The sequence below is a fragment of the Pelmatolapia mariae genome, linkage group LG15 (assembly GCF_036321145.2).
Source record: "Pelmatolapia mariae isolate MD_Pm_ZW linkage group LG15, Pm_UMD_F_2, whole genome shotgun sequence".
Lineage (NCBI taxonomy): Eukaryota > Metazoa > Chordata > Actinopteri > Cichliformes > Cichlidae > Pelmatolapia > Pelmatolapia mariae.
In genome coordinates, this window is record NC_086240.1 from 40,634,881 (window position 1) to 40,647,582 (window position 12,702).

The 12,702-nt window shown below is 42.7% G+C and overlaps 1 non-coding gene across 1 annotated transcript; it reads right to left on the minus strand.

Moving 5' to 3' along the window:
* Window positions 1-1,403: 1,403 nt before the first annotated feature.
* LOC134643911 (5.8S ribosomal RNA) lies at window positions 1,404-1,557 on the minus strand. The gene has a single exon (XR_010096421.1). It is a non-coding gene; the product is annotated as a 5.8S ribosomal RNA (ribosomal RNA).
* Between the last annotated feature and the right edge of the window lie 11,145 nt (window positions 1,558-12,702).

Below are 12,702 nucleotides of genomic sequence, written 5' to 3' on the forward strand. Positions count from 1 at the left end.
GAAACTACAAAATAGGTGAAACGTATCTCATCTGTCATATTGATTTTGTTGTATTTTTCTTCAGTTTCTCCTCATGTTTTGTCCCCATCATTTTACACTGAATATGTATATTTTACAGCCTCATATATAATTGACAGTAAATTCTAGCACTTTGTCATCCATTAAAAAATACACATCTCCCCGTCTGGTAAATGTTGAATGAGCAGACGATGCTGGAGAGTAAAGTGTCAACCTTCTGGCTCAGCTGCATTGACTGCTGTGCCTGTTCAATATACCTTTTTTTTAAAGCAGGCAATTTGACTTATCAGAAAAGCACAGGTGTGTCTGCTCTTTCACAGTGTCCTAGCATGCAGGACAGTGTGACGGTGAGCCAACACCAACAATGTGAGGACCCTGAGACTGAAGGAGAAAATGGGAATCATTCTTATTCCTCACAGCCAGGTTTTCTTCTTACTGTCACATGCCGAGACATAAATTCAGAATCAGGGTTACATTTAGAAATTATGAACCAGGTTTCTGGAATACACCTCAGACGTTCCACACCTGTATGTATACAGAGCAGCAACATAGTGAGGTGAAAATGTGTCATGGTGCACTTGTCCTCCTGTGCCAACCTGCCCTCTTCTTTGTTTTAACTTTTTCTTCCCTGTCTGTGTGCATGTGTGTGTGTGTGTGTGTGTGTGTGTGTGTGTGTGTGTGTGTGTGTGTGTGTGTGTGTGTCCATCATTCTGCTGTGTGTTTCACTTCCTGTGCACCTGGCAGCAGTTGGGTAATCACTCACCTGTGTGCAATCTGAGGACTTCTCATCTGCTACTCAAGGCTGAAGATTCCCTTAGTAGATGCCAGATTGTCGTACTCACTGTGGTAATAAAGTTCAGCTCCCCATGTTCTGTATTTTGCTTTGCGAGAAATCTGTTTGGTTTCAACTTACCCGATTCTCCTTTGTGTAGATGCTTCCAACTGTCACCAATCTGTAAAGAGAAACCTCTGAAGAAAAGGAAATCTGTGAAGGGAGGCTTCATCTGCCTGCCTCCCTCGCTTTCCACCCAGAAAGAAGACCCTCAACTAATTTACAAGTTGTATTCAGTTTGAAATCTGTTTAAAGTGCTGGTGCTAAATATCTTGTAAACCACCTGATTCTGTGTAGGGTTCTGTACATAGCAGAGCAGCTAATCACTGCGATCTATTGAAAGTCAGCACTCAAGCTAAGCTTTTGTCAGGGAGGTGCCCCTCCCCGAACGGGGTCAGGGATGGAGTGGCAGAGGGGGGCGGGAGAGCTCACAGGCATGCACCACACGTTGCACCGGGCACGCAAGACAGCCTGTGCTTGGGGGGATGACGGCGGTTCCCGAAGGCCCCCTGCGACTGCCCTGTGACACGGAGGTCTCCGATTGATTGCAAAGTGACACACAGACAGGCGTAGCGCCACGAGGAGCACGGGGCCGCAAAGTGCATTCGAAGTGTTGATGATGAACGTGTCCTGCCATTCACATTAGTTCTCGCAGCTAGCTGCATTGTTCATCGACGCACGAGCCGAGTGAGCCACCGCTAAGAGTTTAAAGTCTGTTTTATTTTTAGCTTTAGCTAATGTTTGGAACCAGCTTAAAGGTGGGGACTTAAATCAACCCGTATCACATGAGTGGTGTGGGGGTTTGCACTGTTGCCGAGTCGACTACCACAATTCAAAGACATGCAATTAGTTGGGTTAGGTTAACTGGTGATTTTAAACTTTCCATAGTTGTGAGTGTGTGTTTGAGTCTCTGTGTCACACTGGCGATGTGTCCAGGCTGTACCCTGCCTCTCGCCCTGTGGTTGCCGGGCACTGATAAGGATGGATGGACATTCACATGGAAGGGACACTGTTTCCAGAGTTTGACCAATCAGAAAAAGCAATTGGTAATAGCAGCAGAGCAGCACATTTTATGATGAGCTGTGTAGTTTAGATGTAAGGAAATTGGAGGAAAGGGTAACATAATAGGGGGGGAAAGGAAAATAAACTGGGGTTAATTGCAGAGGCACAGTCATACAGGTGAAATTGTTGAGAGCAAACAATTACCAAAGACAAGAGCAGACACACAAGGCAACAAAACAGAAACCCAAACACAGACAAGCCAGAATAAGTAGAATTACAGGTTGTAGAAGAAGAAAAAATATATAAAAACTAGCATAAAGTATAAAGTACATACAATGAAATATGAAAATATGTTCCCATATACACAAAGTAATTATTATTAGCACAGTACCCCCTACAGCCTAATACCCTCACACGGTAAAGCTGTGATATAAAACTCATTATTTTTATTATTACTATACTAGTAGATCTGGACATGAAATGACACCTTTGCAGCTCTCAGTGTGGAAGTAATGAAGTGGCAAAGCAGTTATTAGCCTACATCCCTAATGACTGAAGACTGGGTCTCCTTCTTCAGATCATTACAAGTGCCATTCACACATCCTTTATTCTATTAGAGAGAGGAAGTCTGGGTTATTACAAATTTTCTAATAAACCCAGAGATGTGAGCAGTCATCTGCTGGGCTGAATATGGTCACATCGGTGATACTGTATCAAACGCAGTGCTCTGGATATAAATCAGCAGCCACGGCCCAGTTTGTGTCAGAAATACAAAAAAGCAAACTTTGTTTCAAAGAGAAATTTCAAGTGTGTTCATGCACAAGATTTGTTTAATGATTTATACAATCTAACATCAAAATAACGTGTTTCTGAGCTCCAGCCTCAGCGTTACAGTATTTTTCTAATATTTCTTACCAGCACTGCTGCTGCTGACGTTTCTTTGAAATCATTTTGAATAAAAAATAGATCAAACCCCTGGTTGTTTCACAAGCTCACTCTAACCATACATAATAAAATTAATAAATAATAAACTTTGGTCCACTGTAAGCGTTTCTGGCTGATGTACAGTGTCAGCAGCGGTGGTTTAGGCGGTGCAGCAGGTCATCTACTAATTGGCAGTTGGTAGTTCAGTCCATAGCTGCTCCAGACTGAGTCCCAAAGTTACTGAACACGGAGTTGTTCCAGATGTCTTCATCGTTATAGAGAAATGGAAGATAGAAACGCACTTGAACATACAAAAAGTGTTTGTGTTTGTGTGTGTGTGTGGGGGGGGGGGATTGCTATTCTATTTACTAATATAAAATAAAACACAATGCAATACAATAAGTACATTATTTTAAGCTGTCCCCGTATGAAAATGCACTGAAACTGCTCTTCACGTCACAATCTTTATCTAAACCTAATGTGAATAAAATCAAAGCAAAAATATCGTAGAAATGAAACTGCCATCGTTTCAGAGCCAAACACAAGACTCCAAGTAAGACAAACAAAAACATTTGCACACAGTCAAACAACCAGAAACTCCAAGAAACACACGAAGGGAGAAAAACAGACAATTCAATTCAATGTTATTTATACGGAGTCAAATCACAACAATGGTTTTGCTTTATATTTTAAGACATTAAAAAAATACAAAGAAAATCCCAACAATCAGGTGACCCCTGAAGTAGCACTGAAGTAAAACTCAAAACATGACAGGAGCCGACTCCCACAGTTAAACTCAGGCGAAAAACACAGTGGAGGGAAACCCTGAGGGGACTAATGAAACTAAAATCCCGAATAAAATATAACACACACTCAGAAAAGTGGCTGAACATGAACAAAATCAAATGTCAAGCAAAAAACAACCGAAGTATTCAGAAGTCCCAAACAGGTTCACGGTCTCCTGGTGAACCCCTCACCCTCTGCTCTCCAAGTGTTGCTCTTTAAAAGAGGTTCATTGCTGCTTTACGTCTAATATTCCTGCAGCCGTAGCATCATTGCCCCAATGTCAAACACTCCTTGTCTGAATTTGTGCCATCAGCACCTGACAGAATGGGAGCGTTCAACACCCTGGGATGAGAACGGTTTGGATCTACACGTGGACAGATTGTTCCCGAACTTTACTGCTAGAAATAGTCCAATACAACATTCATGTTAGATATATTATTCATAACAAAAAGCTGAATTCATTTTTTATTCTTCCACTCAAACCAACCTTGTTTCTCTTTGGAAAACAGGAATAAAAAATCTTATCCAGCCCACAGAATCCACTGGATTATAGAGATGCTCTGTTTGCTTTTAAACCACAACCATCTGATTCCTGGCTGCAGACAGCAATCACTGTGACCGCTGTGAGTCATATGAAAGGCTGGATGAAAGTCACTGATATCCACTGAGAACAGAGACATTCAGAATGATATTAATGCGATTGTGTGACTTTGATTTATGGGAATTTAAAGAAACGAAAGCAGTTGTTTGACTGAATGTTTAATCTATGTGAAGATATGTTTATAATTAAACGATGAAGGACATAAAACCTGCGACTGACAGAAATGGTAATGCTGAGAACATTACAGATGAGCATTTTAAACGATCTATATTTATTTTGTCGATTTGATGTTCAAAGACTCAAATGATCAAAAAGAAAACACAGCACTGCCACCACAACAGTACTTTAAATGTATTTAATGTGATTCTTCAACTCAGCACACAACCTAGACTTTAAGTGATGAGATGATGAATCCTGCTTCCAGGTCCAAACTACTCTGCGTTTAAGATAAGATAAGATAAGATAAACTTTATTAGTCCCACACGTGGGAAATTTGTTTTGTCACAGCAGGAAGTGGACAGTGCAAAAGTTATGAAGGACAATTAGAATAAAATAAAATAAGAATAAATACAGTACACAACTGTACAGAATAGAATAAAAATAGAATACTATATACAGTAGAATAAAATAGAATAAAATATACAATAGGATAAAAATAGAATACAAATGCTATTATTAAGGCTGTTGTGTTTTTAACATGTTTTAATGTTTTGTATCTTGTTCTATTTAATCTCAACAAGCCCCTAAAAACAGTCAGTGATCCCTGTCGGCCTCTCTCAGTTTTTATCATCACTGTTCATTTTATAGCTCAGTTTTTAAACCCTTACGATGTAACTGCAGCCCAGCCCATGCAGCAGTATATTAATGACTAACCTGGTATTGTGGATGGATTATCTCAGTTGTTCTCCTGACTGAAGTTTGGTCCGTTTACAGCATCCTGCCATGCGATTGCATTTGTCCCTAACCATCGGGAACCCTCACGTTAACTTTTATCGAGTGGAAAAAGGTTAGCGTTCATCCTCCAGCTTCACTGTGTTTATGCTAACATATCTGTGTTGCTAGCGATCACGTAGCACATCATTATATACCAGCTAGCCCAACTTCAGTAACCCTACAAACGTCACTGCTGTTTAGTTTTCTGTCTTCATTTATGTTGGAAGTGATAGCAGAGCTGTACGTTTGAATTTTTCAGAAATCTCTCAGTCAGAACATGCTATATCATGTTTAGGTGGAAACTAGCGAGCTAACTGCCTAACTTCTAACTCTGTTAAACTTCATAAATCCTGTTTTCATGGATGCCTGGATGTTAAACTTAATTGTTACACCTGGTAAAGCAGCAACGCTGATCATTTCAAGGTTCAAGGTTCAAGGTTCTTTATTTGTCACATGCATGGTTATACAAGTATAACACACAGTGAAATGTATCCTGACACGCTCCTCAACATGTGCAAAAAAAAGGGGGGGGTGGGGGTAGAGGAATAACATTATAAATATATATATATATATATATATATATATATATATATAGTATATACATTGGGTGAATGTGCAGTAGTAGCAGCAAGCAGGTGAATTCTGTACATTAATATGAATAGACATCTGACTATTTTACAGAATGGACAATATAAACATATTTAAAGTTAAAGGAATTGAGTGTCTGGAGGAGAGTCTCAGTCAATTATAGATGATGTGAGAGGGCGGGTGTGTGTGTGTGTGTGTGTGTGTGTGGGGGGGGGGGGGGGGGGGGGTTGGTTTAGGGCCCGGATGGCTTGAGGATAGAAGCTCCTCTTGAGTCTCTCTGTCCTTGCCCGGATGATGCGGAACCTTCTACCAGATTGTAGAAATTGGAACAGTTTGTTGCCAGGATGGGACAGGTCCTTCAGTATCTGCATTGCTCTAGTCCGGCATCTCCTGGTGTAGGTGTCCTGAAGCGGGGGGAGAGCAATCCTGCAGCAGCGTTCTGCTGTACGGATCACTCTCTGGAGAGCTTTTTGGTCCTTCACACAGCTGTTTCCAAACCACGATGTCATGTTCTGTGTGAGGATGCTCTCCACAGCGCCTGTATAGAAGATCCTGAGGATCTTTGGAGAGACCCTGAACTTCCTCAGTTGTCGTAGGTGATACAGGTGCTGCCTAGCCTTTTTGGTCTGGGCCTGAATGTGGGCAGCCCATGTCAGGTCTGAGGAGATGTGGACGCCAAGATACTTAAAGGACTGCACCCTCTCTACTGGAGCTCCATTAATGATAATGGGCTTGTAGTCTCTGTGCTGACTCCTTCTGAAGTCCACCACCAGCTCCTTGGTCTTGCTGACGTTCAGCTGGAGGTGGTTGTCCTGGCACCATGATGCCAGATTCTTCACTTCGTCCATGAAGTGAAGAATCTGACAGATGCCATCTCATCGCTGTTGGAGATGGCACCCAACACCGCTGTGTCGTCAGCAAACTTCACAATGGTGTTGGAGCCGTGGGTGGCCACACAGTCTGAAGTGTAGAGGGAGTAGAGCAGTGGCGAGAGGACACACCCCTGTGGTGCTCCTGTGTTGATGGTGATGCTGTCGGAGACACACCTACCCACCCTCACCACCTGAGTTCTGCCAGTGAGGAAGTCCAACACCCACGCACACAGACGGCTGTTGAGTCCCAGATTCCTCAGCTTTGTGAACAGTCTGCTGGGCACTATTGTGTTAAACGCTGAACTGTAATCAACAAACAGCATTCTCACATAGTTACCCTGTTTCTTGTCCACGTGGCTGAGGGTGGTGTGCAGGACGTGGGCGATGGCGTCCTCAGTGGATCTGTTGGGCCGGTAGGCGAACTGGAGCGGATCTGTGGTGTCTGGGATGGAGGAGGAGATGATGTTCTTCAGCAGCCTCTCGAACACCTTCATTACTACCGAGGTCAGCGCAACTGGCCGGTAATCGTTCAGGGATGAGGGTTTGCTGTTCTTGGGCACCGGGATGATGGTGGATCTTTTGAAGCATGTGGGGACCACAGACTTCGCCAGGGACTCGTTGAAGATGTAAGTGAACACACCTGCTAGCTGGTCAGCACAGCAGCGCAGCAGACGGCCGGTGATGCCGTCTGGCCCCGCCGCTTTCCTTGTGTTCACTCTCCTCAATGCCGCTCGGATGTCATGCTCCGCGATGCTGGTCACCGCGGTCTCTCGCTGATGACGTCACTGTCCTCGGTAGTCAGGCGGTAGATGGCATTAGCTGCCTGGCTAACCTCGAAACGGGCGTAGAACTGGTTCAGCTCATTGGTGAATGCAGAGTCGGCGTTGATCGGCGCAGTGTCCCTGGGTTTGTAGTCCGTAATGGTGCGTAGTCCGTGCCACATACTCCGTGTGTCGCCCTGGAGGAAGCGGGACTCCACACGCTCCCGGTACCGGCGTTTAGCATCTCTCACCGCGCGCCGCACGCCGTATGAGGCCGCTTTGTAGGCACTCATATCGCCAGTGGCGAGACCCGCGTTGTAGGTGGCGGTCCTGGCGTTTACTGCAGCTCGGATCGATCTGTCCATCCACGGTTTCTGGTTTGGGAATGTGGTGACTCTCGCAGTGGGGATAATCTCCTCCGCTAGCATATTGACGAAGCATACTGCTACTTCCGTAAACTCGTTGATGTCGACTGCGCATGCTCTGAACATGTCCCAGTCGACGTCGTCGAGTGCGTCCTGTAGCGTAGCTTCTGATTGGGCAGACCACCGTTTCACCTCCCTCGTGGTTACTTCTTCCCTCCGTATGTTTTGTTTATACTGGGGAATGAGGAAGCTGGCGTTGTGGTCAGACTTCCCAAAAGCCGGGTGTGAGACAGCTTTGTAGCCCTGCTTGTATGGCGTGTAGCAGTGATCCAAAATTCGATCCCCCCTCGTTGGACACGAGACATGCTGGTAAAAGTTTGGCATGACTTGTCCGAGGTTCGCTTTATTAAAGTCTCCTGCTACAATGAGGGCTGCGCCCGGGTCCTTGTTTTGGAGCGAACTCAGCACATCATGTAATTCGGACAAAGCCATAACTGTGTCCGCTTGGGGTGGGATGTAGACCACCGTGGCGATGACCGAGGTGAACTCACGGGGCAGGTAGAAAGGGCGGCACTTAATGCTCAGGAATTCCAGATGTGGCGAGCAGCTGCTGGAAAGAGTAGAAATGCTCCTGGCATCACACCACTTTCTGTTTACCATGAGGCACACTCCTCCACCTTTGGTTTTGTTCGACTCTGCAGTTCTGTCCACGCGGAGCACAAAGAATGAATCCGACGGAGTTACGGCCTGGTCCGGCACGGTGGGGGTCAGCCATGTCTCCGTGAAGCACAGAATGTTGCAGTCCCTCATGTCACGTTGGAAGGTGATTCTTGCTCTTAGGTCATCGAGCTTGTTCTCCATGGATTGTACGTTGACCAGTAGGATACTGGGCAGTGGTGCGCGATGCGCCTGCTGTCTCAGTCTGTTCCTAATGCCATCTTTTCTTTCATCTTTACTAAAGATGAAAGAATTTAGACAGTTTTTAACTCTCAGTGATGCCGCAGTGTTCGTTTGACTTTGGGACCTGAAGCAGAGTTTGGGCCTGACACGGCTAATGACGTCAGACTTAAAGACCGGATAAGAATATAATCTGTAACATGACAATCAGCTCAGTTCACAAAAGGTGCCTAGATTGAACAAGGTATATTATTTGGCTCATTCACAATAAATGAAAAGTATAAATGTTAATATGTTCTTCAATCTTTTAAAGAAATGTGCACATGAAAACAAAGATACAATTAAAATCAGTCATTAGGCACAGAGTGTGAAGTATACACAAAGTATATATTTAAAAATTGGTCAGCAAAATGTAATGCTCCAAACATTGCTTTCTTTTAAAATGAAACAGAAATGAATGGATCCTCACAGATTTGTACAGCTGTGTGCTACTTAAAAGTGCATCATTCTTCTCTCTGTGCTGCACCTGTTCTCTCGTCACAAAGGTGACATTCTCCTGTATCACCTTCATTTTGCACAGCAACACATGCCAAAATATCCCTGCAGTACTGATTTCCACAGCCCATTGTTCTTTAGTTTTATCATCACTTATTTTTCACATACTGAAGCACATCTGCGTTTTTGTCGTACCTATGAGAGCTGTTAATGCACTCTGTGAGGGGAAGATTCATGTCTATGTTGTCCACATAGACAGTTCATTTATCCAGTGATAACGTTCTTCCTACTCGGACATTTGGGAAGCACCATCGCTTCTGATGTTCTGTCAGCTTTCATTTTCAAATATGCTCAAATGCAATTTTGATCTGCTCTAGGATTTTTACTAAAAAAAACTATTTTTCATCAATCGATCAATATTTTTCATTATCTGGTAATCACTGGTATTATGCTAGTACAGTCGCTGTCTCTCAGACCTGGCACAAGCTGATGTGCTGCTGAGATTTCAGTTTCCATAAATCTTTGTCCCATTTATTTATCACATATGAACACGTGTGAAGTGTCTGAACAGAGAAAGCAGAATAAAAAAACTCTGAATTTGTCACAGTACTGTGACCCAGTATTTGTGTTTCAGACTGTATAATTATGTTCTTTGATTATTGTTGTTCGTGGTTTTGGTTTTCTTTAGTTCTCCGTGATCTTTGTTCTCCCTCCCATCACTGTTTTTCCCAGCCTGTGTCTGTTCCCGTGTCCACTCTGTGCTTCTCCTGTGTCCCACGTTTCTCCCCACTCACTGTGTTAAGCTTGCGTGTCTTGAGTCTGAGTTTCGGCTGTGTGTTTCCTGTTTTATTTTGATAGTCCTGGTCCTGTGTGCATTGTAGTCTTGCTTCCCTGTGCCTCATTGGGTCTGATTTGTCCCAGCTGTGCTTGTGTATTTAAGCCCTGTGTTTTTCTCTAGCAGTTGTCGTGTCGTACTCTCACTGTGCTGTGTTTCCTAGCTCTCAGTTCCTGGTTTATTTTCTGTTTTTTTAATTTAATTTTGTATTTGACGTGAAGTTTTTCCGGCAACAAGGCTGCTGTTTTGAGTTTACTCCTTCGTCTTGAGTCCTGCATATGCATCCTCATCCTGCCTGCCACACAGCAAATTCATGACAGAATTCTTAAATAGTCAACATGCATGCAACTTTTCGAAAGGTACATAAAAATAAATAAATAAATGAAAAAATAAAAAACTAAATAATAATTTCTGTGTTGCTACCCCAAGGAGAGAAGCTGAAGCATGTTGGGGTTTGATGGACTGGCACGGTGTCTGCAGTGACCTTAGAGAAAGGGTGATGAACTCTGAGTAGAGCCCATCCTGATAAAGCCAGCTGAGGGGTTTCCAGGGTGCCTCCTGGATGAGGTGCCTGGAGGTACTGAAGTGATTATGTCTTCTGGCTAGCCTGGGAAGGCTTCAGTATTTGCCCTGAGAGTTAGAGGGAGCAGCCAAGGACAGGGAGGTCTGGGCATCTCTGCTCACGCTGCTGCCCTGTGACCTGGATGCTGATAAGCTGCAGGGAGGGTGGAAGGATAAAATAAAGTTGATTTTGGTAGAAAAACCCAAACTTGTGAAAGGTGAAAACTGCTATCCCTTTATGAAGACAAAGAGGTTGTTTCTTTAAAATTTGGTGGAAAACGAGAAAATGTTTTAAATATATTTTCGACAGTAAACACAGATATCCCCAAATTGATGTGCCTATCTGGACTGTTTTAACACAAAGAGGACCAGCACAGGCGGTCTACAGTTTATTTAGGAAGCCCACAGTCAAATTAAAATGAATTGTCAAAACTGAAGCTATAGATGGAGATAATATTTCAAATGGTTTGCAACTTTAATCACTTTAGGCCAAATTTCTTTAGTTTCTTATCCTCCCCTAATATTTCCCTATATGCAAATATTAACAATACAGCTGTGGAAAATGAATTAAGATGTGATTCAGTGTGTAAAGTGCCCTGTTGGTTACACCTGGTGACATGTTTCACGTGTCATGGTGTATTTTAGTCAAAGTTATATTACTGGTCTCTGAAAAGTGTCTGAAATTGAAAAATCACAAATTAGGAAATCTGGAATGACAGTTCGGACGGCAGAAGGATCCCTGTGGATATCAAAGAGGTTCATTTTGACTAGAAAAAATGAACTGCTGAGTTCTCCAACATCATTCACTCTGGTTATTAAATGTTAAAACAGCCAGTTTCGTTTTACTGTTCTACGGTTTCAAGTCGTACGAACATGACTGTGAATGGCTTTAATTATGATTCTGACCAGAAATGCTGTGACAAAGATTTCCAGTTAGATTACAGACGTGAGAGTAACTGATTAAATGTTTAAACAGCTCGCTGTGACTACATGCAAACTGGGATTCATAATCTCTTTAAATTATTTAATTTTTGCTTTTCATAATTATCACACAGATATGTTTTAATACCATAAAGCACAAAAACTGTCTTTGATCTTTATTGTTATTTTGTATATGCCCAGCCATTTAGCTTTATTTGATTTATTCCCTTTGAACTGTTTTATCTGTCTTTAAATTCTAATTGCACAAAACAACATTTGAGCTACTGAATAAATAAACTGTGATCTCTGTGTGTGTGTGTGTGTGGGTGTGTGTGGGGGTGGTAATGTGATAATTGTTTTATATATATATATATATATATATATATATATATATATATATATATATATATATATATATATATATATATATATTATATATCCCTCAAAATTAAAACAACTATTTCAATCACTTGCGTGTTAGCTCTCCAGGTCAGGACCACATTGTTGTTTTATGTATCTGAAAAAGCTGTGCGTACACACACACACACACACACACACACACAGCAGGCCAAGTGTGTTTGTCTAATTGTGTGAGATCTCAAGAGACGGCCTGAGCCTTTCCCATTTTCTCTGCTCTTGTGCCTGTGAGCTTGTGGTTGGCTGCTGGGGAAAGATACTGCTGATGTGCCCTTGGGCCTGGTTAGCAAAGACACTCTGTGTGTTTCGCGTCGAATTGGAGATAAAAGGCCAAAGGAGGACGAAGAGGATTTAAAGCTGTCACAGAGAAGCTGCTGAGGACTAGACTGTGGCAAACATGCTGAATGCCAATGTGGGGATGTATGTCACTCTGTCACATGACTCTGTGTTCAGCCATTCATTCACTCTGCAGTGAATCTATAGAAACAACATCGCTTTTCCCAACCCGCTGATCGTGTTAAGGTGAAGTGCTGCCTATGCATCATCCATTATGGCAGGTTAAACCATACGAGTGTATTACACTGGCAACACAGTGAAACCTACTCGTGGTTTAAACAGTTTCATATTCTGAGGCTCAGTACTCGGGGGATGTGGGACACACAGGAATTAGATGAGAGTAGGATGAGCCTCACTGACAGTGGAAACATCTATTATTTCAAAAAAATGTGCAATAAAAATAATCTCTGTCATTTATTAATTAAAGTTAAAATGCTTTTATTTTCATGGCATTGTTTAACCCTTCCCCAAAAGCAACTGGAGTCAAATGAAACAGATTTCATAGAAGCCTCGTTTCCTGTCATGCTGTGCAACAGCAAACTTCACTCTGAGGTCAAA